We start from the raw sequence: 26502 nt of genomic DNA on the forward strand, positions 1-26502 counted from the left end.
TCCCTCCCTATATATTTTTTAGTTAGGTTTTTTCCAGTTTCTTTTGTTCTGGTTATTGTAATTTTTTATTCCGTGGGTTTTTGCTCTTTTTCCTTCTTTTTAGGCATTTTTGTTTGGAACAGGTGGACATGGGTTCCTTTTGTTATACTTGCCGCTTGGAACGGGTGCTGTGCGGGGTTTAGTTGATTTTGTCAGGGTTGGAAAGTTTGTGGTTGGTTGTTACTTGGTTGGCACATTTGGTGGGGGGATTTGGACAGGTTGACGGTTTTGGGATGGTTCTATATGTGGGGGGACGAAGAGGGGTTTGAGGGCAAAATGTGGAGTTTGTTTTATGGTTTGGAGGGTTGATAATTTGAAATGTTTATGCGGGGTGTTTGCATTGTTGTTTTTGTAATTATGTAATGCTTGGGTGGGGGCGTGGTCAATGACGTTTTAGGGGTGAGGGTGGGATGGGGGAAATTAAGGTAGTATACATTAGTTAGTGAGGTTTAGTTTTGTAAGGCATTGGCCGAGGTTTTAATTTGTTAATGTGCACCTGTTTCAATAAAGTGGCCTTTTTCACACACATACTTTGTCTGGTGGTCTGCCCCCCCCCGCCCTCCCTCCCAAGAACGTGCTCTGTAGAAATGTAATTCACACTGGTTGCAGTATCTTACAGTGGCATACAAGATGAACCAAATCTTCCTTTTTAAACCCACAAAGCCAGCATTTTTTGTTTTCTGTATGCATCCATTGTGGGCGTCCACAAGAGTGGGAAGCTTCCCAAATCACAATGCAATGAATTGTCTTTTTACATAGATATTTATTTAGATGCTTATATAGCATGCAGCTACCCCCAGCGGGGGTGTCCCGGCGCTGCGAGCAGCAGTTATTTGTAAGTGTCACTAAGCAACTAAGGGTAGGTATTTAGACATGTTTTTTAAATTGCGTCAAAATAAGCATTCCGATTTTGTCAGACAGAGGGACAGTGGCAAGTTGTTCAAAGCCTGGGCAGTGATAACAGCGAATGCTCTACCCCCATTCTAGAGCGGCGAAAACGGGGAGTACGTAGAAGGATAAGATGATTACATCCAAGGGTGCGGTGGACTGGGCATGCTTCAGTCTGGCTCTAAGGTAAGCCGACCCCTGACCCTGCAGTGCTCTATATGATATAAACTGTCTCAAACTATCTTAACTATATGCCAGTGCCAGGGATTTAAACCGAATGCGGCTAGTCACAGGCAGCCAGTGTAATTTTTTTAAGTGAGGAGAAATTGAGTGACGATATGGGATGTTATAGTTCATTCTTGCCACCGCATTCAGCACGATCTGCAGATGTTTGACCAGATAGGCAGGTGCTCCAGCATACAGGCTTTTTGCGTAATCCAGATGAGATGTTATGAGGGCGTGGATCATGGTTCGGTGAGCATCCACAGGAAGAAAGGGAAAAATGTTCCGAATCATGCGGAGTTTACCAAAACAAGCAGATGTGACCTTATGTATTTGAGCCTTACAGGAGTCAAGTCAAGTCAAGTCAAAGAATTTATATAGCGCACTACATACCCAGAGGGTCTCAAGGCGCTTAGGGAGGGGAAGAGGATTACTTGTCAAATATCCACGTTTTAAGTTGCTTTCTGAATGCTAGGTGGTTCTGGGTAAGGCGAAGGTAAGTGGGGAGTGAGTTCCATGTTTTAGCAGCCAGGTATGAGAAGGATCTGCCTCCCATGGTTGTCTTGTTGATGCGAGGTACAGTGGCGAGGGCTTGGCTGGAAGAACGTAGTTGGCGGGAGGGGGTGTAGAAGGACAGTCGTGAGTTGAGGCATTCTGGTCCGATGTCGTAGAGTGATTTATGTGCGTGGGTTAGCAGTCGGAAAGTGATCCTCTTATTGACGGGTAGCCAGTGGAGGTCTTTCAGGTGACCAGAGATGTGTTCGTTATGCGGGATATTTAATATGATCCTGGCTGATGCGTTTTGGATTCGTTGGAGTTTCTTCTGGAGTTTAGCGGTAGTACCTGCGTAGAGGGTGTTTCCGTAGTCCAGTCGGCTCGTGACCAGAGCATGGGTGACTGTTTTTCTGGTTTCGGTGGGGATCCAGCGAAATGTTTTTTTGAGCATGCGAAGAATGTTGAAACAGGATGAGGATACGGCGCTGACTTGTCTGTTCATTGAAAGTGAAGAATCCAGGATAACGCCTAGGTTCCGTGCGTGGTCTGTCGGGATGGGTGCTTTTCCAAGGGCTTCCGGCCACCAAGAGTCGTCCCATGCAGAGGGGGATGTGCCTAGGATGAGGACTTCTGTTTTATCTGAGTTCAGTTTCAGACGGCTGTGTTTCATCCATTCGGCAACTTCTTTCATTCCTTCGTGTAGGTTAGTTTTGGCGGTGCTGGGGTCATTGGTGAGAGAAAGGATCAGTTGAGTGTCATCCGCGTAAGAGATGATGTTGAGGTTGTGTTGGCGTGCGATGGCCGCGAGGGGGCTCATGTATACGTTGAAGAGGGTGGGACTGAGTGAGGATCCTTGTGGTACGCCACAGATGACTTCAGTGGCCTCGGACTTGAATGGTGGAAGGCGGACTTTCTGGGTTCTTCCGGTGAGGAACGAGGTGATCCATTCAAGTGCTTTTCCTTGTATTCCGATGTTTCTGAGGCGTTGTAAAAGGGTGCTGTGGCAGACTGTGTTGAAGGCTGCAGAGAGGTCGAGGAGGATGAGGGCGACTGTGTCTCCATTGTCCAGTAGAGTTCGAATGTCGTCTGTTGCTGCGATGAGGGCGGTCTCAGTGCTGTGTTTAGCTCGGAAGCCAGATTGTGAGGAGTCGAGGGATTTGTTGGCTTCGAGGAAAGCGGCGAGCTGGTTGTTGACAGCTTTCTCGATGACTTTGGCCGGGAAAGGAAGGAGTGATATGGGGCAGTAATTTTTGAGTTCGGTGGGGTCCGCTGTGGGTTTTTTCAGAAGGGCGGTGAGTTCAGCGTGTTTCCAGCTTTCCGGGAAGGTGGCGGAGTTGAAGGAGCAGTTGATGACGTCTCGGAGGTACGGTGCTATGATGGAGTCTGCTTTGTTGAAGATGTAGTGAGGACATGGGTCTGTGGGGGATCCTGAGTGGATGGAGTTCATCAGGCGGATGGTGTCCTCAGTGGAGATTGGGTTCCAGTCGTTAAGGGTGTTCAAGGGGGGAGAATGTTCAACATATGGTTGGGTGGGTTGGTCTCCGGGTTGGTTGTCGAAGCTGTTGTGGATGTCTGCAATTTTGTTGTGGAAGAATGAGGCTAGGGAGTCGCAGAGGGCTTGAGAGGGGGTGATGTCGTTGGAGTTGGCTGAGGGATTGGTAAATTCCTTGACGATGTTGAAAAGTTCCTTGCTGTTGTGGGCGTTGTTGTCTAGTCGATCCTTGAATGCTGTTTTCTTGGCCTTTCGGATTAGTTGGTTGGTGTGAGCGGGTGGCGTTTTTGAAGGCGTCCTTGGTGCTAGTGGTTGGGTCTTTTTTCTAGGCCTTTTCAAGGGAGCGGCAGAGTTTCTTGGACTTCTTTTTTTTTTTTTTTTTATATTTTAAGCAAATTCAAACCAGATACAAGTTCACAAACATAAACAGATAATAAAAAGAAAGAAAATAATATTAATTCATGTCATAACTTAAAATGGTATACATAAAACAGAAAGCATATAAAACATCCCTAACAAAATAGCTATATGCAAGGGAGAAGAGCAGGGTAAACAGAAAAACATATCAAATTAGTTAACCGCTGATAGAATCTGACTAGCCCCTCTCATTGGTGTACCATCTAGCAATGGGGTCCCAAATCTGTGCTCCGACTACTCTAGCTTTTCTACCTCTAGAAGCATATATTGCAATTTCCTGTTTATAGATTGAAACAAATCGACTTAGCCACATTTGAAAAGTTGGGGGTTCCGGATCTTTCCATCGAGCTGCCAGAATAATACGAAAAACAGCATATCCCAGAAACATAACCGCTTGTTCCTCGCTATTGTGACCCAGAGAATCGTCATGACCAAATATATATAGAGTTAATGAATCTCTGAACTGATGTCCAAATATCTGGACCCAAAACTCAAGTATCATGGTTTTTAACCTTGTAAGTTCCGAGCATTCTGAAAACATGTGTATAAGGTTAGCCTGTGGTTGTTTGCATCTTGGGCAATTATCATCAGCCCGAAGGCCCCAAGTAAATAATTTTGCCGGTGTGTAGTATAAATTATAAATAACTCTGTAATATTGTGCTTTCAAATTAGAAGCTATAAAATATTTTGAGGAGAGAGCAATAGAGAGATCAATATCTACATTGGGGTTTGCTAGTTTTACAGCCCAGGATTGTTCAGTTCGTTCTAGATCATCAGGAGTTTTATCCATCAGCATTTGATATAGAGCCCCTATTCTTGTAGTTTTTTTGCCTATAGATTCAAGAAGGGGCAAGTTATCTAATGTTGTTCTTGTTGGTATAGCATTACGAATGCTCAGCAAAATTTGAAAATATTTGAGAAAATCATACGTAGGAATGGAGTATTTTTCTTGGAAAGATTCAAAAGAGATGGGGACATTATGTCCTAAGAAGTCACCAACTGTGTTGATGCCTAAACGCTCCCATCTCTGTGAGGTGGTATCATTAAGAGATGGAGAGATAATCTTACTATGCCAGAGAGGGGTATATTTTGAGAAGGTGGGAATAGATAGGTATTTAGAGATAGCTTTCCACACGGCCCAGGCATCTACAACTGTCTTCAATTTAATTTTTCTGTAATACATAGAATCTACCTGCCTTAGAAATAAGCCCTTACATTTATCACCAAGGCTAAGCTCATAGATCGATGGAATATATGAGTCTGGGGGCATAGACGTAATTTTTTTATCAGTTAGTAGGGGGTCCATAGATTGTATTAATGTTGCCCATAAATATAGTTCTAAATTAGGAATAGCTAATCCTCCTCTATCCTGTGGTAACGACATCCAACAAAGTGCTCTTCTTATCTTGCCATAACTCCATATAAATTTAGAGATAGTAGAGTTAATGATTTTAAGGAAGTTAGGTCCCGCAAGCAACGGAATTGCTCTAAAAAGGTAAAGAACCCGCGGAAAGATATTCATTTTTATGTAGTTTGCCCTTCCAATTATAGATAGATGTAAGTTGTCTATTCTTTTAAGATCTTTTTTAATTTTGTCAATAAGGGGGGTATAATTTAAATAATTAATTTTATCGACCTCAGTAGTAAGGCATATACCTAGATATGTAGCCTCTTTAACTTTAAAGGAACTCTCATAATGAATATTTTCAGTAGCTAATACCATAGTTTTATCATTGTTTAGTGAATATCCTGAGTGAGCACCAAAAGCCTGGGTGACTGATTCAATTTCACGAATTGCACTGGCAGGATCGGTAGTTATGACGGCCACATCATCTGCGTATGCCATGACTTTGGTGGAATATGAGCCAAAAATAACTGGTTGGATTAAGGGTGATAAAAGGAGTTTCTGTATAAGGGGATCTATATACAAGGCAAATAAAATCGGGGAGCATGGACAACCCTGCCTTGTACCTCTTTGTACCTCAATAAATTCTGACTCAGCGCCACTTATAGAAATTTTTGCCCTGGGATTAGAATATATGGCTTTGATGGCTTTAATAAAGTTATTCCCAAAGTTCTTTCGTTTCAAGATGTTCCATAGAAACTGCCATGATACTCTATCGAAAGCCTTTTCGGCATCGAGGAGAATCATTGCCATCTCACCCCCCGTGGTGCCCATGATATCAAAAAGGGTGATGGCTCTCCGGGTATGGTCTGTAGTGCCTTTTCCGGGAATAAAGCCATGTTGCCACGGTGAAACGAGTTGTTTAATGACCCTACTCAGTCGATTTGCTAGAATTTTGGCATACAGCTTTGAGTCAGAATTTATCAAAGATATCGGCCTATAGGAAGAGGGAAGATGAGATGGTTTTCCTTTTTTGTGAAAAATTATTATATTCGTTTGTTTCCAGGAGTCAGGTGGGATTGAGTGATATTGTACTCCGAGAAACAAATCTAATAAGAAAGGTAATATTTGACTGCCTAATATTTTATATAATTCTAGGGGAATTTTATCAGGGCCTGCCGCTTTATTATTCGAGAGTTCAGATAGGGCAATCTCCACCTCCGTAAGCGTAATTTCTCTATCTAGGTTTGCTTTTGCATTATCATCAATCATAGCACTTAAGTCTTGATCTGGAAGCCAACTGTTCAAAAATGTTGTGGTATCAGTATCAGAATATAATACATCACTATGATAGAGTTTCTGATAATATGTTTGGAATACCTTTACAATGTCTTGCGTAGATGTATATTCCTTTCCTTCGAATTCAATCATTTTTATACTGCTATATGATTGTTTTTGGCGTGTTCGTAATGCTAGCTGCTTACCGACATTTTCTCCTGATTCGTATATCTTGGTTTTATTTGCCTGATAGGTTTCGGCAGCTTTCTGGATTAGGGAATTATTAATTTCATTCTTTAAAATCAGTATTTTCTTAGTGGTTTCTAAAGTTGAGTCGCCATGGCCTATCTGAGTGGCATGATAAGTCTCGAGATCAGAAAGTTCTTTCATAAGTTGTGCATTGATCTCTTCCTCATTCTTCCTTTTATTCGTTACGAATGAGATAGTTTCTCCCCTTAATGAGGCTTTAAAACAGTCCCAGACCATTATTCTTGACGCGCTGAACCGGTTACAGTCAAAATAGCTTTGAGCCCAGTTTTTAATATGATCTATATATCCTTGATTGACCAGGAGTTTCCTATCAAAGGTCCAATTAGACTTGGGTTTTACTGAGTTGACCATGTCGAAGATAAAAGTAAGCGCATTATGGTCCGAAATCGTTTTAGGGGATTTCGTTATATCAATGATAGCCAAACTCTCTAAAGATGACATCACATAGTCAATTCTGACATATTTGTTGTGAGGATGGGAGAAATATGTATACCCATCAATGTTTTTACCTGACAGATCCCACATATCAAATAAGTCATGGCTTTCCATCAACTGCCTTAGTGCATTAAAAACCTTTGGTTTGCGCCCTTTATATCCTGGTGACAAACGGTTATCAACGAGCACTCCTACATCAATATTAAAATCACCACAGAAAATTAATGGAGCTGGCCAAGAGGCCAATTCAATTTCTAGTTCTTGAAAAATAGTCGGATCATCAATATTTGAACCATATATTGCACATATTGTAATGCCACATGTTAGCTGAGCTATGGCCCATCTACCGTTTTTATCAGCCATAATGCGAGTCGGGGGGCCCATTACAGGTTTAGCTAGGATAGCTACTCCTCTAGTTTTGGACGATTGGGTTGTGGCTACCATGAGATTATACCCAGGCAACTTAATTAGATCTTTGTCAGCAGCTGCTATGTGTGTTTCTTGGAGGCAAAGTATATCCACAGGATTCTGCCGAGTTAATTGAAATAACTGAGCCCTTTTGCTTCTATCATTAAGACCTGCCACATTCCATGTACATAAACTCACTCTCCCCATTCACCTTGATGTAAACCTATCCTGATTTTAATACCTTGAACACATAAATAATAGTTAGCCTTTTGTTTTATATTGGCATTTTGCTTTCCATGGAATAGGTGTCGACCAAAATAAAGTCTTTGCATGTATATTACATTTCGGATGAATTTGCTCATTTTTTTGCATTTTTCCCCCCGACCCTCCCCCTCCCCTCCTTTCCCACCCATCCCCTCCCCCAATCCACCCAATCCACCCAATGAGGCATTTAGACTCTAACAAGAGTCTATTGTGATGGAGAGACATCTCTAGCCAGTGCTACAAAAAAAAGAAGAGAAAAACAAACTTATATCTTCCGTGATCCCTTATTGGGCTAAAGAAAAAGGGTGTGAAGAGTGAAGAGCACACTAATAAGAAACAATTATATACAGAGATACCAGGACTTTATATATATATATGATCTTATATATTGAGCATTAAGAACTCTTATCTGGGCAAATCAGTATACATAGTGCAGCAGCTACTACTACATCTGACAGCTAAATATTTTCGAAATCGACTTAGATTTCTAAATCGTCATATATCAATTGGTTGGAGTTGGTTTAATTCCATCAGGTTTCTATCTAGCTTACACAGCAAGGTCCGATATCATAATATCATAACATCATAGTTTGATGTAGTTTTAGTTCAGGCTATTTAGGAACTCTTTAGCTTTTATTTCTGAGGTGAAAAATTTGGTCTGTCCTTTATAGATGACTTTGAGTGTGGCAGGATTATTCAGGTAAACCTGAGTTTTTTTCTCCAGAAAGGGTTTGATCAATTGACGAAGCCGCCACCTTCGCTCCACTGTAGTGTGGCAAAAATCGGGTCTGACAAAGTATGATATTTCACCTCTAGAGCGGTGGGCATCCGGTCTTGCTTTCTCAGCAATAGCTTGACGGAGAAGAAAGTTTCCGAAGTAAACTAGGATAGCCCTTGGATATTTACTCTGCGAGGTTGACGCCCTTACTGTAAATGGTGTTCTGTGGACACGTTGAACCTCTAATTCCCAGTTCCAGGTGGATAGTTCTGGGAGTGTATCCTTGAAAAGCTGAATCACGAATATGCGTATATTATCGCCCTCAATTTTTTCTGGAATACCTAGAATTCTTAGGTTGTTGGGTCGCATTCGATTCTCCATTTCCTCCAGTTTCCACCTAACGTCTTTAAGTTCTGCATCATGCGCGTCTACTTGCTCTTTAACAACAGTTGCTTCAGCTTCATTAATGACTATGCGATCCTCCATGTCAACCATTCTTGCATTAGATGCTGTTACTGATTTAGAGAGTTTGCGCACTACGCCTTGTACTTTGAGTAGCGCTTGTTGAGCCCTGCGCCCATCCTTAGAGGTCTGCTCTCTATGGGAGGCTATTGCCTGGAGCACCGTGTCCATAACAGATGTTAGCGTGGCATTTTGCTGCTCATGAAATGAGGTATCTGCTAGGTGAGTATTGGGGAAGGGAGCCTGTGAATCAGAGACCATTGCTGGAGAGTAATCCCAGAGCAAACCCTCAGCACCATGATGGCTTTTTTTTTTCCTTAGCACAGTATGTCTCCTATCTTTGGGTTCACCTATGACAGGATCTAGTTCGAAATCGCTTTCTTGTGAACTCACATTAGAGCCAGTGTGGAGGTCAGAATCAGAGTAAGAACAAGAGTCTAAGTCTGTGTCTAATTCTTGAGACAATACATGGTCTGCAAGGTCTGCAGCCCCCTCAGAGATAGAGAAGAACTCGGATGGTTCCTTATCCGTGTCTGATGTCATGCCCCCCTCCTTAAGATCATATATTGGACCCTCTAGAGCCTGCGCACTGCTTATATGTTGCAGAGAGTTAGTATTCTCATTGACTGGCCCAGAAGGGGTAGGTTCGAGAGGTGGGGTATTCATTCTCATATGTTGCACTAGAGGTAGTGTTGAATTAGAAAATTTGGCATTTTGGAGGGTAGGCAAAGCCTGTGCTAAGTGCTGTAACGGTGCAGGCCTACCTTCCTTCAGGATCTGTCCCCGACCTCTTTGTGCTGATCCAAGCCCTCCTGCCGATATTTTTAATGCTGGTGTTGCAGTTGTTGGTAGTACAGCTACATTGGATGCCACTGGTATGTCCGAAAGCCCGCCATTCAGTTGAACATGAGCCTGAACCGAGCCCTGTTTCAATACAGCGGGATCGTCTTCTGCCGCTTCTGTGGTAACAATCGTTGAGGCGTTTGTTCCGTCAGCTGGGTCAGCCGGGTCAGCTATCCCAAGAGGAGCAGGGGGAGTAGACAGCAGGTCCGCTCCTGTAGGAGCAACAGGAGGTGCGGGAGCCACTGCAATCAGCGTCCCGCTTGTTGCGTGGTGGGCGGAGGGAGAGGGAGCATTTACCGGAGCGTTTACCGGAGGTGTAGAGCCAGCCGGGGTTTTACGTAGCAAATCTACCACGGAGGGGCCCGGACCTGGTGTATTAGGTGTTTTTGCAGCCTTGGTGCGCTTCTGCGATGTCAGCACTTGAGCAGCCTCCGGGCCGGCAGCATCATCAGTCACGGATCCGGAGCCGCCAGTGTCCGCTCGTCTCGCTGCCAGTTTTTGATCTCGAAGGGCTTGTTTGGCTGCTCGGGTTTTGGAGGCGGCTGCTACCGCTGCTGCATTCTTCGGCGCCATCTGTTCGATTTCCTCTGCCACGCGGGATAGTTTCCTTGTTTTATCAGTTCTATACTGATTATCGGCAGAGTCTTTATTATTTTGAATCCTTGAGAGTAGTCTTAGCACCGCAAAGCCGAGAACTGTGGCCACCAGGTGAAGACTTGAACGAGAGCACCGCGTTGAGGAAGGCAGACCTTGTCGGGTAAGTTCCATGCCTGCTTTATATCTGCTGCCACACTTGTGATGGAGTATTCATGTTGTCCCTAGTATTCTTTCGAATTCTTTAGGTTCACCGGGGCAAGATGGCGGCGGCTCCTTAGACCGCTGTGAGACGCTCTCTGGCCAGTGCCTTAAATCTCTGGGCAAGGAATTCAGATAAAGAATGGATATATCGGATCTATTGAAGAACCTAAAGGTTTCTTGGACTTCTTAAGATCATCGTTGAACCATGAGGCCTTCTTGCTGCCAGGTTTGCTTTGACGTTTTTTCAGTGGTGCTAAGGTGTCGGCGGTGTTGGATAACCATAGGGTGAAATTGGCGGCGGCTTGGTCTGGGTTAGAAGAGTGGGCTGGGGTGTTTAGAAGGAGCGATGAGGAGATCTGGTCGATGGTGACTTTGTTCCAGTTTCTTTGCAGAGTTGGTTGGAGGTGGTTGATGGGTTTCGGCTTGTTGTAGGTGAAGTGCACGCAGCTGTGGTCAGTCCAGAGGAGATCCGTAGTATGGCTGAAGGATACATGATTGCTGGAGGTGAAGATGGGGTCGAGTGTGTGACCTGCGATGTGGGTGGGGGAAGTGACCAGTTGTTTAAGTCCGAGGTTGGCGAGGTTGTCCAAGAGGGTGGTGGTGTTGTGGTCATTGTTCTTTTCAAGGTGAAAGTTGAGGTCTCCCAGAAGGATGTAATCTTTGGAGGGGAGCGCGTGTGGAGTGATGAAGTCCGTGATATCTTCACTGAATTTTGCGTGGGGTCCTGGTGGTCTGTAGAGGAGTGTGCCTCTGAGTGTGGTCTTGGGGTCGGTGTGGATCTGGAAGTGAAGGTGTTCAGAGTTGGCGAGGTTGACGTCAGAGCTGTTTGAGATGCGGATTGATTTTTTATGGACGATAGCGATTCCTCCTGTGTGGCCGGTACGGTCATTGCGTGTGATCTTGTAATCTTCAGGGATGGCAATGGTGATGTCTGGGGCGGAGGAAGCGTTCATCCATGTTTCTGTTAGGAAGGCGACGTCTGGAGAGATGGTGTCTAGTAGATTCCATAGGTCAATGGCGTGTCTGTGGACCGATCGGGTGTTGAGAAGGATGCATTGTAGGTGATTGGGGTCGGGAATCTGTGGTGTGTTCGTAGCGGAGATGTTGTCGGTGCCGATGAATTTGCAGGAGTAGCAAGAGAAAGGTCCATGGGTGTGTCCAGGAGCGGCTTGGACGCAGTTAGGGGCGAGACCGGGGTTAAGGGCTAGGAGGGTGGCGGCATCGTAGGTGATGCGGGGGAGCTGGGCAGCGCGAGGGGCAGGGGGTCTGGCGTTGGGCGCGGTCCAGGCGCGGACGGGCGTAGACAGGCTTACCTTTGGCGCACCTTCGGCGCGGATTGGGCGCGGTCGCTGCACGTGGACGCTGCACGCATGGGCTACTGTCATATATGGATGGTGGGAAGGGGGAGGGGCGAGGGCTGTTCAGCTGGGAGGCGGGGCGGGCTCACGAGGACGCAGACCTCGGACCACAACAAAATAAACAAAATGGCAGCGGGGGGGAGGGCAGAGCACAGCGCCGGCGGTAAACGCGCACTGAAGTAAAATTGATATCAGCAAACAGGCTTTACAATGCAAAGCGACGTGAAGCAGCGCCCAGTGCCCTACAGTACACGCAAGCTAAACAATGCTATGCAAATTAATCACAAGCGAGGCGAAGCAGCGCCCAGTGCCTACAGTACACGCAAGCTAAACAATGCTATGCAAATTAATCACAAGCGAGGCGAAGCAGCGCCTAGTGCACTACGATAAGGACAAACGTTTAGCTGGAGTTCCACAGAGATGCAGCACCGCGATACCAGGACTCGCCAGGGAGGCTGGGGAGCGACCTCTCAGCAAGTAGCACTGAGGGGATCACAGCGCTTTCAGGAACAGGAGCGCTGTAAATACAGAGTGGGAGGGCTGTTCAGCTGGGAGGCGGGAGCTCATTAGATAGAAAAAGTGGAGTCCAAATAGGCCGCTTATTTCAGTGTCTTATAACTATCGATTACTGTCCAAGAATGAGATTTTTTGGAGATTATGGCTTTATCAACCAGCAGCAAATGGAACTTAGCTTGAAGGTTGGGTAGGGCATATGTTTATTCCAGAGATCAGTAGTACAGGTAACCTTCAGCTCATGTTCCAAAAATGTATAGGCTGGCGAGTTTTTATACTGTTCCATTTCCTGCCATAAGGATTAGTTGAGACTATTTTCCTCTACATTTTGTTTTATCTGATACCACACTTTTATATATGTGTACAGTCTGCCCAATGATTCGTTCAATAGCCCAAACTGTAAGCGCATTTGCGCTGGTGAGGCGGTCTTAGGGAGCTGTAGAACCTTTTTATAAATACTCGTTATTAGTTTGTTTAGAGTTTCTGAATCCTTCCCATGCATAGCAGCACTGACGTATGATAGTGTTGGTAGTGCTTTAGCAGAAATAGTCATCTATAACGGTCTTAATGAAGGTCCCTCCAGTTTCTTTGCAAGTGCTTTAAGGGCAAATGTTAGGGCCCCTGCTTCCTGCGTCAAATATTTTTTCTGGTCTTGAAATTTATAGTCTACATAAAATCCCAAATAAAATCCCAAATACTTATAGCATGATACATTCTCTAATAAATTACCTTTTAGCCTAATGTTATAATGAGAGGCTGTTCGGTTTGTAATGAGCATTGACTTCGTTTTAGATAGCTTGAGTTCCAGTTTATTTACAGACAGAGTTCATTTAGTAGTCTTGTCAAGCCTACCTTAGTCAAGCTCAAAAGAACTATATCATCTGCGTAGGCAAGATGCGACAATTGTAGTTTTGAGAAAAGGCTCCCCCGCCTAGGGAGAGAACGCCCCTGAGCACAACGTAGGAGGGACCGAATGGTCTGATTCAATCAGACCATTCGGTCCCGCCTACGTTGTGCTCAGGCGGGGAAGCCTTTTCTCAGTTATTCACTTCACACTGCCTGGCCAGACAGTGGTTTTCCCCGAGTAGCACACGCCAATCCATTACAATCCTACATCTCAGACTACTTTTGCTGTGCGAGATCCTTTTTCATTTTACAATTGTAGTTTTCCCAGCATCGGTGAATGTGAATTCATTCTATCAAGCTTTCCCAATAGGTCTGAGATGAATAAAATAAATAGGTGCGGAGCCAACACACACCGCTGTTTCAGTCCCGTGTTGCTATACACCTTTCTGGATATTCTAGCTCCATTCCCTAGCTTCACACAAACCCAGGTATGTGTGTGTAAAACAGCAGTAGACCCCTCAATATACTCTCAGGTATAGTCCTGGATGTTAATTTAGCCCACACAAATTTCCGATCCACGCTGCCAAAAGCAGCTTTTAAATCTATATAACACAGATGTATGTCTTTTTTTCTGGTTTTGCATTTACCAGCAATCAGTGAAATTGACAGGATATTCGAGATAGTTCAGATGCCCTTTCTAAATCCTGTTTGAATTTTTTGGTATTAAGTTACATTCTCTTGACCAGTCTGCCAGATCTTTAAGGATAAGTGAGGCAAGATACTTGGCTTCAACGTCCTGTAAGGCAATTAGCCTATACCTTTTAGGATTGGATCTGTCACCTCCTTTGTAGAAAGGGGTAATGATTGTAATGCAAACTTTCTGGAACTAGATTAATAATTTATACGTCAGTGTAAAGTTTCTCTAAGAAGGTGTAGTATGGAGAGTTCTAAATCTCGCCCCACCACCCGATCTGTGGAACAGGAACCCTCCTGTGAAAACCAGTGCTTACCTCACAGCTCCTGCCGAGACTGCCCCCTCGTTACTCGGCACCACTGTTCTGGCCGCGGGTGCCAATCTGTCGGGACCAGTGTGCTCCTCCCATGATTCTTCCTCGGTCTTTCTTTGCTGATGCCTCCTGGCACCACCATCTTGACTGCATGTACCGGTATGGCGTTCCTTCGTCTCTTCAGCCCAACGGCTCTGGTCCGCCCGCTGCAGGGGGAGGAACTTTCTGACCCAACTTCTTGGAGTAGGCCCCAGGTGCCCTCTCCGGAGCTGCTGGAGATCTGTCTCGTCTTCAGTGTCTATGAATCTCCCAGGCTGGATCTCAGTCCTCCTCCTGTTTCACGCCTCTACAGGGGCCTCTTCTGGGGCACACAGCCCAGGCCCAGGCCATTTTGCACAGCATTGTTTCCAATGAGGCACTGAAAATGACTCCCAATAACCGGTTCTCATTGTTTTTAGGCAGCAGGGTCAACGACCTTCGTCCGGCTGCTCGATTCACATTCCTTTTCTTGAGCGAGGGGGAGTATGTACTTAGGGTGGCCTTTTGGCCCATTCTTAAACCCCCTCACAGCGGCTTACTATCACGCTCTCTGGGGCAACTAATTCTGGTCGGCCCTTTTCTAGCGGGCTCACACCCTGGGGGGAGGGGAGGGCTTCCCACCTCTGGGCAGAGTTTGCTCCGGGCCCCCATTGGGTCCGACTTTGCCTTCCCTAGCACAGGCTCAAAAGATGCTTGTGAAATATTGAACTGGACTGTCAGAATTACTAGAGTAACATGATACTAAACTAGATTGATCAAAGTCCTCTGCCCAAAAAATTGCAGAACCCTTGATTAAACGTGTGTGCTCTGATTGTATTTAAAATTTTATAAACCAGCCACCTGTGATAATATACATACCCACTCTGCTTTGTCTCTTTAGCTTCAATTGTCTTTGTCCCACAAAATAACTCCTTAATCATCAAGAGTAACAATTTTTTTAGTTCCATTGATGTCTCTCTTTTCCTCTGGGACAACTCCAAAGGTGAAGTATTTTTCTTAATTTGCAAATATTCATATAAGTTATGCTCTCATTCCTCGACACTCAAAACATGTTCACTCTTTCTTCGGGTTACTGTTTCTGACTAATTCTGTTGCATCACAAAACATTCTCATTCTACTTTTCAAGAATTTCACTTTCTGGGAATATAGTTTCTTCACGCTATGTTCACTGACATATAAAGTTCAATGGTTTCACTTTCCTTGGAATGTCTCAATTGTAAGACATTCAATAATTATTAATTTCCTTAGAACACTAGGTGCCCTAAAAGTCTCCTTGTTGCAATTGTATCAGGTAAACATTTTGCAAACCCCAGGCTCCGTATTTTAAATGTATCTGTTTTTATAATGTTGTCTGTGAAGCTTCCAGATTCACAAGCTGCTGAGCCACTCCTTCTAAGTTGCTCAAAGTGAAGCATACAGAACTCAGTGGGCATGCCTTAAATAGATGGTGTCATATATGGATGCTAAGAATATTGTATCTCACAAGAGGGCCCGTCATCGCCCGTCATCGCCAGACCATCGCCTCTCGCCAGTCCCCCTGGTCCTTCCAGGCCATACCCACTCATACGTTATGATGGTAAGGAACTCTTACATCTGAACCCTAACCAAAGATGTTCTGACGCCACCGGCATCTTAGGTCTCACGCAACTCAACTGCAACCGCTGCCATTTCTCTACCAATATGCCCACTCGGGTGTGGGGGGACCGCCTCAATACAACAACCCCGCCGCTGACGATATTACAACTCAACTGCAGATCCCTCGTTAAACACCATCTTGAGGTTAACTCGCTTCTTCAGGAGGAAAACCCTGACGTGCTGTTTCTGTGCGAAACATGGCTCCGAGACGGCATAACTACCATCCCTAACCTAACGCTCCCAGATGAGTTCCACCTGGTCACCATTAACCGTGACTCTTGTGGCGGCTGCATTGCAATTATCTATAAAAAACACCTGACCTGCTCTTTTACCAAAGAACCTCTCCTAGACTGTGAATGCGCCCAATTTAAAATCAGCGTGACCCCTCAATTTACGCTATCTGGCCTATACATATATCGCCCTCCAGGCCAGGCCACTAGGTTTATTGACGCCCTCCTCGAAACGGCCACAGCGCTTACTACCAAATCCGCCAACTTCACCATCCTAGGTGATCTCAACCTGCACTTTGACGCGATTGGTGACCATACAATCACTAATCTTCTTGCAGACCTCTCGGCACTACAACTTAATTCTCTAGTCCATGCTTCTACCCACATAGTAGGACATACCCTAGATCCGATCTTTACTAACATCCAGGAGGCAGTTACAGAAACCCCCACCCCCATGGGATGGACGGATCACCACCTTGTTAAACTGATGGTTCCGACACCTCAACGTCAGTTTAAAACTGAATCCAACCAGCGTTTAAAAAGACCCCGGCACAAACTCTCCCCCCTTGCCCTTCATGAAACCCTTGGAGAGTTCCAATACGAAGCTAACCAGGAGATAGACGCAACCTACACCTCGTTCACTACATGGATTAGCAATGGCCTCAACACTCTCATTCCGGCTAAACTGACCAAAGGACGTAATACACCCTCTAATCTGTGGTACGATGATACCCTTAGAGCGACGCGTAAGGAGTGTAAAAAAGCCGAGCGCCAATGGAGGAAAAACTATGATAACCAGGATAAGGCAAACTATCTATCCAGGCTTAAAACCTATCATAAAGCCATCAGATCTTCCCGCGCTTCTTTTTATGCCAACAAAATAAACTCCAATTCAAATCCATCTAAAATCATCTTCAAATTAGTGAAAGAACTCCAAAACCCTAGGGCGCCCCCACCAAAAATTTCTTCCAACGAACAATGTGAGCAGTTTGCAACATATTTCGTTGAAAAGGTCCAAAAAATCTACGCGACCTTTCCACAGATCCCTCCTCCCCTTGGAGTACCTAAGACCCCAGCTCCTAACTTCACTCCTCTATCCCAAATCTCTGCCATCACTGCTGCAGACCTGACCAAACTATATAAGAAAGTGAAGTCTGGCTCCCCAGCTGACCCCATGAGTCCCTCTCATTTCCTGGACTCGATGGATTTTTTTCTATCCCCCATGCTGAACATCCTCAACCTTTCTTTTACCTCAGGATCTGTACCCATAGCTTGGAAGCAAGCGTGGGTATCACCGATAATTAAAAAACCCACCCTCGACCCCTCCAAACCGGAAAACTTCCGGCCTATATCCCTCCTCCCCTGGATTTCCAAGATAGCTGAGGCCCACGTTAATGGTATCCTCTCGAAACATGTGGATCGTCACGGAATACTGGACCCTTCCCAAAATGGCTTCCGCGCAGGCCATAGTACTGAGTCTGCCCTACTGGCCACCACAGAACATCTCCGGACGATTTTAGACTCCGGTCAAAGTGCTGCGCTGATCCTCCTAGATCTCAGCGCAGCCTTTGACACGGTATCCCATGACATCCTTCTGAAACGTCTGGAGATGGCCGGTGTGACTGGCCTCGCACTTGCATGGTTTCAATCCTTTCTCAAGGATAGATCCTTCAAGGTGTCGGCCCCTCCATTTCTCTCTAAACCCCATCCCATAGCTCAAGGTGTCCCCCAGGGTTCAGCGTTGAGCCCATCCCTCTTTAATCTATACGTCCAGCCACTTACTGACGTGGCAAAAGAGTGGGGGCTCACGCTGGTCTCTTACGCCGACGACACCCAGCTGGTTGTCACCCTCTCGGAAAGCCCGTCCACCGCGGCATCCAAGTTTAAAGAGGGCATGACAGCAGTGGCCCAATGGATGACGGACAATTACCTCCAACTTAACGCCGGAAAAACCGAGGTGCTCCTCCTTGGCCGAAACACCAGCCTATGGAACGAGCACTGGTGGCCGTCATCCCTAGTGTGGTAAAATTAAATTACCTATGCTTAATTTATGCGGTAAAGTTCAATAAGAATAACTCATGAAAAATAAGAGGCAAAATCCGTGATATTTGAGGTTTTAAAAAGGGGTTTTATTCCTTAAAAAGGAATTGGGTATTTGGCTCGAGCCAAGGTGGCATACCATTCCGTCACCACGTAGGTTCGGGAAGGGACTGACAGACAACATTTTATTAACAGACATTCATATATATAGTCAATGCATTACAGTAATGTCATATTGCAGAAGGCGTAACAGCTGAGAGGGGAGATAAGAATGCATATACGTAATAAAAAGGCGTTACAATAGGCGTGCATAAAGGCGTGAACTAGAAACGTCATTAACATGAGGTCACAAGTAGGTGGATCCATAAGTGAATCCTACGGTGTCAGCAGAATTACATGGCAGAGAGGCGCGCGCAGCAGCATGACGTGTGATTTACGTGTAACTGTTGGGTGAAGGGGGACTTGACATTTGGCCCTACATGTGGAGACAGAAGTCTGGAGTGTCAGATCAACCTAATCCCGAATCGTATCTAATATCTTATGTTTAAGGAACAGTATTATCTGGAAGGGAAAGGTCTCTCGGACAGAAGCTATTCTATACTGACTGTGAGTGCGTGTATAAGCGTCTACGTGTCTGCATGAGATGCGAGGGGGCATGGGCCTACCATGGAAACAGGAGCTATGAATTACTTGCACGGAGACAGTGAGGCCGGGCCCTTTGCTCTGCAGCTGGAAGGATGTTTACTTGAACTACGAGACAGGAATGTATTTTCGAGGAGCGGAGCAGATAATTCGAAGGTTGAATACAGTTTTGGCAGGCAACAGGCTGAGCCAAGCGCCGTGAGCCGCGCAGGAGTAAGGCAGAGTCAACAGACAAGAAAAAGCTTGATGGCAGAATTCAGGGCCTACTTCGCCAGAACTGAAAAACGTGTAAAGTACACCACAAAAAGACGTTGGCATGGTATACTTAGAAGCGGACTATTCGACCCATTCAGGGTGGGTCTGGAAGAGGACATGTTAACGTTGGACGCAAATGTGTTTGCGTCTTCATAACTGGCACAGGAGGGAAATTACATGCACTTTAAGTTCGTACATGGAGACGGTGGGGTACACGTTAGGGAACATTTCTTGACCATAAAATTTATATTTCCTCATTCCCTCCTTGTTCCCTACGGACCCTTCATGATATATCGATCCTCATGAATCGATCAATTTGTTCACGTAACATCATTTGCTCTTCTTTCTTCTTTTCTCGTTTTGAATGGGAATGGGAATTTGAATGCGGGAAACATGATGTGGCGCACAAGCCGCAAATCGCTGGTCCACATTGTAAACACAGGCAACAACTGAATACTATGAGAAGACCAATGCCTAGGAATGATAGGATCTTCCATCCCCAAGCGGTCAATGTTGTCCAGAACCAGCCGGACCAAGTCCAGGTGCCTGGATTCTGATGTATCAAACTTGCAATCTTATGAAGACGTGTTATAGCTTTATATACCGTTGGCGCGTTTTCTGGAATGAAAACACAGCAACTCGACCCGATGACCTTACAGGCTCCGCCCCTATCTGCTAGGATGACGTCAATGACGAGACGATTTTGAAGAACAACAACCCGCATGGCAGACTGTTCCTCTGTTAAGTTACCTAGAGCAGAAGTAGTTTCATTCACTACCGCTTCGAGGGTTCTAGTTAATTTGCGTATCAGTTTACTATTAAAGACAGCTCCTAAGTAGGGGAAGAAGCCTTTATTGAAGTCTGTGTATTGTTCCCATGCCGTTTCAGTGTAGTCGACAATCGGGAGATCTCTTCGAAGTCTATTGTTTACTAGATTGGTGTTTCTGTGGTAATCAGGAGGAGCTAGGAAAACAGGTGGTAGAAGGAATGCAATGTAACAGGTACCATCCCAATCTAAGGGTAAGCGTATGTATGCTGTATGACCACAAACGAAATAGGAGTGTCGTGTAGCTCTGAATGTAGATTTGCCTTGATCATTGAATTCGACTATGGTAGTACATTTACTATGACCCAAGTGTACTGAACCATTCTTTCTGATACATAATTCACCCGTGACTGGTAATACTGACATAGCAGGTAATACTGGTGCAGCTTCTGATTCCACAGTTAGGATCATGAGGTTAATTGTGTAATTACCTAACCCATATACTTCATTTTCTAGATCAGTTCCTGTTCTAGTGGGAAGTCCCTTCTTGTCAGGGTAACAGACTTTAAGTAGAACTGAGTTCAGGTTTCCCCAAACCCAATTCCCGTCAAGGACAGCAATGTCAGAATCTAAAGAATTAATCAGTCTAAACCACGCACCGCATGAGCCGTTGTGAGTGAACGGGTACGGAAAGAGGGGCAGAACTCCCTTGTATTTCTGGTAAGGAGGGAGTCGGCCACATATCCAACAGTTTGTAGCGTTATTAGTTTGATGGGAGTGATGTAACATGCTAATGAATGTGTTGTTGCGCAGCGCAAGTCTGTAAGACAGTTCATGTGGAGGTAATTCGCTAAAAGAATGTTCGGCAGTAACATTGTAAGCAGATTGTTCATGCTTGAAGATAGGATAGTATATAGGCAGCAGTATACTAGCAGCAATAATCAAAAGGCTTAGAAAAAACATAATCAATAATGTCACTATACAGTGACTACGGAGTGATTTACAATATGCACGTTTCTTGAGTTGTCTCTGTCTATCTCTCTCTCTATCTCGGTCTAGGGGATACATGTCAGGAACTAATTTAACCGATTCACCTAGGGGAGGACTTAAACAATTAAACTGTCTGACTTGCTAGACCGTAGCTTGAGTCTGTATTCTTCAGAGGCGGTTTTCTCAACCAGGGGGAGTTTTGAATCAGTCTGTGGAGGAGGGCAGGGCTTAGAGTCCAAGTCCGAAGGGAGTCCGTGGAATTTTTTAACGTGGCTCGAATGTAGCCACCCTTTTCTGCCCTCCACCTTAACAGCGTACCTCGTCGTCAGAAGGACCAATTTCGGAGTTTGCCAGCGGGGCTCCAGTGGGCTCCTCCGGTCGAAGTTGCGAACGAAGACAAAGTCGCCAGGGACCACTTCATGGGGCTTCACCTCGGTGTTGTCGGGAAAGGCGGCAGCTACCTGTGAACGACAAGATTGTAGTGCAGACATCAAGGAGGCAAGGTAATCTGTCAGCATAATACAGTCAACATCTGTGATTTTACGAGGTATAGGCGTCCCCCACATATTTGGTGGCCTACCAAAGACCACTTCATACGGGGATAGCCCGGTTCGAGAATGCGCCACCATCCTCATATAAAAAAGGGCAACTGGCAAGGCTACTATCCAGTCAACGCCTTTCTCTCTACATATTTTCGAAAGTCGGATCTTCAGAGTCTGATTATGGCGCTCCACGAGACCTGCTGCCTCGGGATGCCGAACACAGTGGAACTTCCACTGATAGCCTAACAGGAGTGTAATGTGTTTCACAAGCTCGGATGAGAATGGCTGACCGTTATCTGAGTACACGATACGGGGCAAACCATACCGTGGGAAGAATTCGCGAACCAGCTGCTTGGCAGTGGTCGGAGCAGTGTAATCTGGAACTGGATATGCTTCTGTCCATCGGGAAAGTGCACATACGACTACGAGGACATACTTGAATCCTCGACAACGTTCCATCTGGATATAATCCATCTGGAGGACTTCAAAAGGGTGATCGGGAGGCTGAAATCCACCTTGCTCTACTGGAATGCTTTTACCTGGATTGAACTGGCAACAAATCATGCAAGTACGCACTTTTTGTTTCGCTGCTGCTCGTAAGTTTTTATTGTACCATATGTGTTGAATACTGTCTAGCATGGCCTTTTCTCCTAGGTGCGCTGGACTATGTACTGTGTTAATGATTACTTGAACCATAGAGTCGGGGAGAAACCATGTAGATTTTCCCTTCGTCATCCATCCTTGATCTGTTTGGATCCCTCCTAGTTCAGTCCACTTCTTCATTTCGTCTGGTGTGGCATGTGTCTGTATGTCAATTACATCATGTGCGGGATCCCTGACTGTCAGGCAGTGTGTCAAAGTCGGGACTATTGTCTTTGTCACGTCAGTTGCATGACTTCGATTCTGGGCAGTCTGCTTAGCTGTTCAGTCTGCCAGGTCGTTACCCTGGGAGATAGTGTCGGTGATTTTTGTATGTGCCTTACACTTCATAATAGATATCGCGGTAGGTAGATGTATTGCATCTAACAGAGCTTGAATGAGGGGACCGTGTTGGATGTTGGCACCGTGAGAAGTTAAGTAACCTCTCTCTCGCCAGAGGACTCCAAAGTCGTGAACGACTCCGAATGCATAACGTGAATCAGTGTATATGATAACTTTCTTATTTTTGGCTTGAATACAGGCTTGTGTCAGAGCGATGAGCTCTGCTGCTTGAGCTGACAGGGTGTCGATACAATTGGTTTCTATAACTTCGGTGTCTGTCGTGACTGCATAGGCCGCCACTAATTCACCTGTACCGGTTCTCATGCATGAACCATCCACATAAAGTGTTAGGTCTGGATCTGGTAATGGAACATCTGTCAAGTCTTGTCTGGGTTTCGTCGTAATAGTAATGACTTCAATACAATCATGTTTCAATGGATCTACACCATTTAATGGCAAAAGTGTGGCAGGATTTAATGTGTTACAGCGCCTGATTTCTATGTGTGGTTGAAACAATGTCAATTCATAACCTGTCAGTCTTGCTATGGTCAAGTGTTGGGTCTGTGTACGATTTAAAAGAACTTCCACGGAGTGTGGAACTTGTACTGTCAATTGATGTCCTAACACTATGGAATCACTTTGTCTGATTGCTAAAGCTGTCGCAGCGACTGATTTCAAACACGCAGGCAGGGCCTGGGCTACTGGATCTAATGTGCTAGAAAAGTAAGCACACGGTTTGTGTGAACCTGCTTGTTCCTGAGTGAGGACTGACAATGCAGTACCTTCACGTTCTGTGACAAAAAGTGTAAAAGGCTTACTGTAACATGGTGTTGCTAAAACAGGTGCTTGACATAAGGCTTTCTTTAAGTCCTCAAAAGCTTGTGTATGTTCCTGAGTCCAAGGGAGGACAGTCGATGTCGCTGCCTCCTGAGTTATCAACTGAATGAGTGGTTTTGCTAGAAATGCATATTGGGGAATCCATTGTCTGCAGTACGAGGTGAGGCCTATGAAAGCCCGCACCTCCTTTTGTGTTTTCGGTGGTGACATGTTTACAATTAACTGGATGCGGTCAGGAGTGAGCTGTCTCCCCACTTTGGACAGCAAGTGACCCAGGTACACAACTTGCTGAACACAGAATTGCAGCTTCGAAGGGGATACCTTGTGCCCCTTGTCAGCCAGGAAATTTAAGACCGTCAGTGATGCTTTTTCACATTCGGGTTCGCTTCGGGCGGTGATCAGCAGATCATCGACATATTGAAGCAGAGCGGTGTTAACAGGCATGTGGATACTGTCAAGTTGTCTTTTCAGTGCTTGGCTATAGATGCTGGGGCTTTCTGTGAATCCTTGAGGTGCGCGTGCAAATTTGAAACTTCGTCCATTTAAACTGAATCCGAACAAGTATTGGCTTTCCGGATCGATTGGGACGCTAAAGAAGGCGTTCTTGAGGTCAATTACAGTAAAGAACGTCGCTTCTGAATCAATGGCAGTCAATAATGAAGAGATATCTGGAACCACAGGATACTGTGGTATAATACATTTATTCAATTCGCGCAGATCAATAACTAATCGATAAACTGGTGGTGCATTTGGATCAGTACGTTTAAGAACTGGAATGATAGGAGAATTACATACATTGGAGTCGGTTTCCACGACCACTCCTTGTGCAATGAGCTCGTCAATGATTCTCAGTAAAGCCACTACAGCATCTGGGGGTAACTTGTATTGTCGAATTCGTGGTAATACCACTCCTGCTTTGAGTGTGACTCGATATGGTGTAATGTGCATACAACCTACATCAGTGGGGCCTTGCGCCCACAAGTGTGCAGGGACATCCTGTAACCGGTGATCCATGTCTCTCAATACATAGTGTCCTTTAAAATCTCGCAAGAATAATCGCACTCCTTCCGGAGAACAGCATATTATAGCTCCTAGAGCCTTCAAAGTCTTTATACCTAGCAAGTTTTCCGGACATGATTTTGTAAGCAATAAATCTGTAGTCCGTGTCAGAGGACCAACTGCAAGAGGAAGGGGTTGTGATACTTCATTAATAATAGGCTTTCCTGAAAATCCAAGGGAAACATTCTGTGAGCCTGAGAGGGGTGCCCCTGGAACCTCATCGTGACTTATTGTGGTCCTGCTTGCCCCTGTATCAATGAGAAACTTTCTGTCTTTCCCTAATACTTGACTGTGTACATAAGGACCTTCTTGATCTACAGGAACCTCAATAAGAGGCAAACCAAACTCCCTCTCTAGGCTGTTTCATGTGTATCGCTGATAATCGGGGTAGTCATTTTGTGCATACTGGTACATCTGTTGTGTCGTGTTCTGTGTTGCGGTAATGGGCTGTTGCTGTGGTACTGCTACAGTCTGTGATGAAGCTGGCATAGGCGGAATATGCTGTATATTCTGGGGTACTTGTTGCTGGGCCTGATCTTGTCTAGGGGGACGCGGTCTCTCCTTGGTCTTACCCGTGGAGATATTGTGTTTCAGGACTGCACAATCGTTTATATAATGACCTGGTTGTTTACAATAGTTACAGACTCCTTTAACAGGAGCCGTCGAATTGCTAGGCTGGGTCGCACCCTTCTTGTGACCGTCAGCAGGAACTGACTGGGCAACTAACATTTTCATTTTCGTGTCCTTCATACGTCTTTGTTCATGTTCTTGTTCTTCTCTGATTCTATTCTGGTGATACTGTAACATTTGTAACATTTGTGAAGGGGTGTTAGCTTGCCAAGTACTCTCGACTTTCAGTACTCTGTTCTTTACCTGTGGTAGGGAATTCTCGACTAATTTCGTTACAAAAAGGTGTGGATATGATTCGCTACCTGGTTTCAGGCCGCTGTTAATACCAAAACATTTTTCAAAACGGGAATAAAAATCACTAGTGTCTTCATCGGGTTTTTGTTTACAGGCTGAGATTGCACCCCAGTCTTCCTTTTTCGTACTTAATAAACGTGGCAACACTTGTACTAACAATCCCGGTAGCGCTTTAACTTTGTCCCCAAGCCCTAGGCCTGGAACCCGAGTATTCTCTTCATTCTCTAATGCTGCCCACTCAATCTTTGCATTTCCCACTTCCCACTCTTTTTCTTTAAGTTTCTCGTAAATGCCAGCAGGCAGTAGTACTTTCAGTATTTTCATAAGGTCAGGATAAGTGTAATCACCCATGAGTAACATGTCTTTTATTTCACGGTGAAAACCTGCGGGATCTTTGTCATGACTGGGTACTAGTTTTTTCATTTCCAGTAATTCTATTTTTGTTATGGGTGTGTACACAAACACACGTCTAAGCGTATTATCAGGATTCTGAACTGGGTGCACTTCTCGTAACGGATTCTGTCTGTCCATGTAATACATTTTTCTTTCCATGGAATGTGCTGAATCAGACTGTGGACACAGGAAGGCACTATATCTATGCCGATGTTCTAAAATCACTTTAATTAGATCGGTACCTAGACCTCTCCATTTATTCATGAGCAGTTCTGCTAATATATCCGGCAGGGGCCCTGGATCAGAGTGTTGACTTCTATACAATAAGAGCAGGTGTTGTATCATGTACGTACCAGCTAAACGCTGTTCACTTGGTGTCATGTTCAAAAATGTGTGTGCTAACGCATCATCACTATATTTCCCCGCATCGTCAGCCCATTGTACTGCTGACCTAGCTAATTCTTGTTCATCCATCGAATCGAGTACATGGTACCCCATTCGTTCTCGAAGTCTGTTATCAGTGGCTTGGAATAAGTGTTCAGGAGTTCTCGGATTACACAAGGCTTCTTGAAAAATTCTTTTACTTCCTGGACGCACTGGGCGCATTGAATTATTAAAGGGTCTTCCTTTACCTACATACGCTATTGTTTCTCTAACTGGTAATTGTGCTTGTCCTGTCGCCGTTTCTGGTTGCTCCTCCTCCCCTGAAGACTCAAACTTGTCTGATTCCAGTTCTGGTTCTGACTGTCTTGTTTCATGTATTTTTATTACTACGCTTCTGATTCTTTGATACATGTTTTTTATACAATTCTGTTTATCGTGGTTCCCGTCTGCTATATTCTGACCCCATCTATGAAGTGCTTTCATTTCCTCCGGGTCTACACCCGGCCTATCTTGTTGTCTTATTAAGCAGTTTATAAAAAAACGTAATATCTTGGCTTGTGTGTCAACTTTCTGGTGAGCCATGGCCTGGCCAATACTCTCAGGGCCTTCCCCTGTTTGAACAAAATGATATATTCTGTCTAGATGATCAATCATTCCGGGTAGTGTCAATAAGAAGTTGGTGACCCG

Source organism: Lissotriton vulgaris, chromosome 5 (assembly GCF_964263255.1).
Source record: "Lissotriton vulgaris chromosome 5, aLisVul1.2, whole genome shotgun sequence".
Classification (NCBI taxonomy): Eukaryota; Metazoa; Chordata; class Amphibia; order Caudata; family Salamandridae; genus Lissotriton; species Lissotriton vulgaris.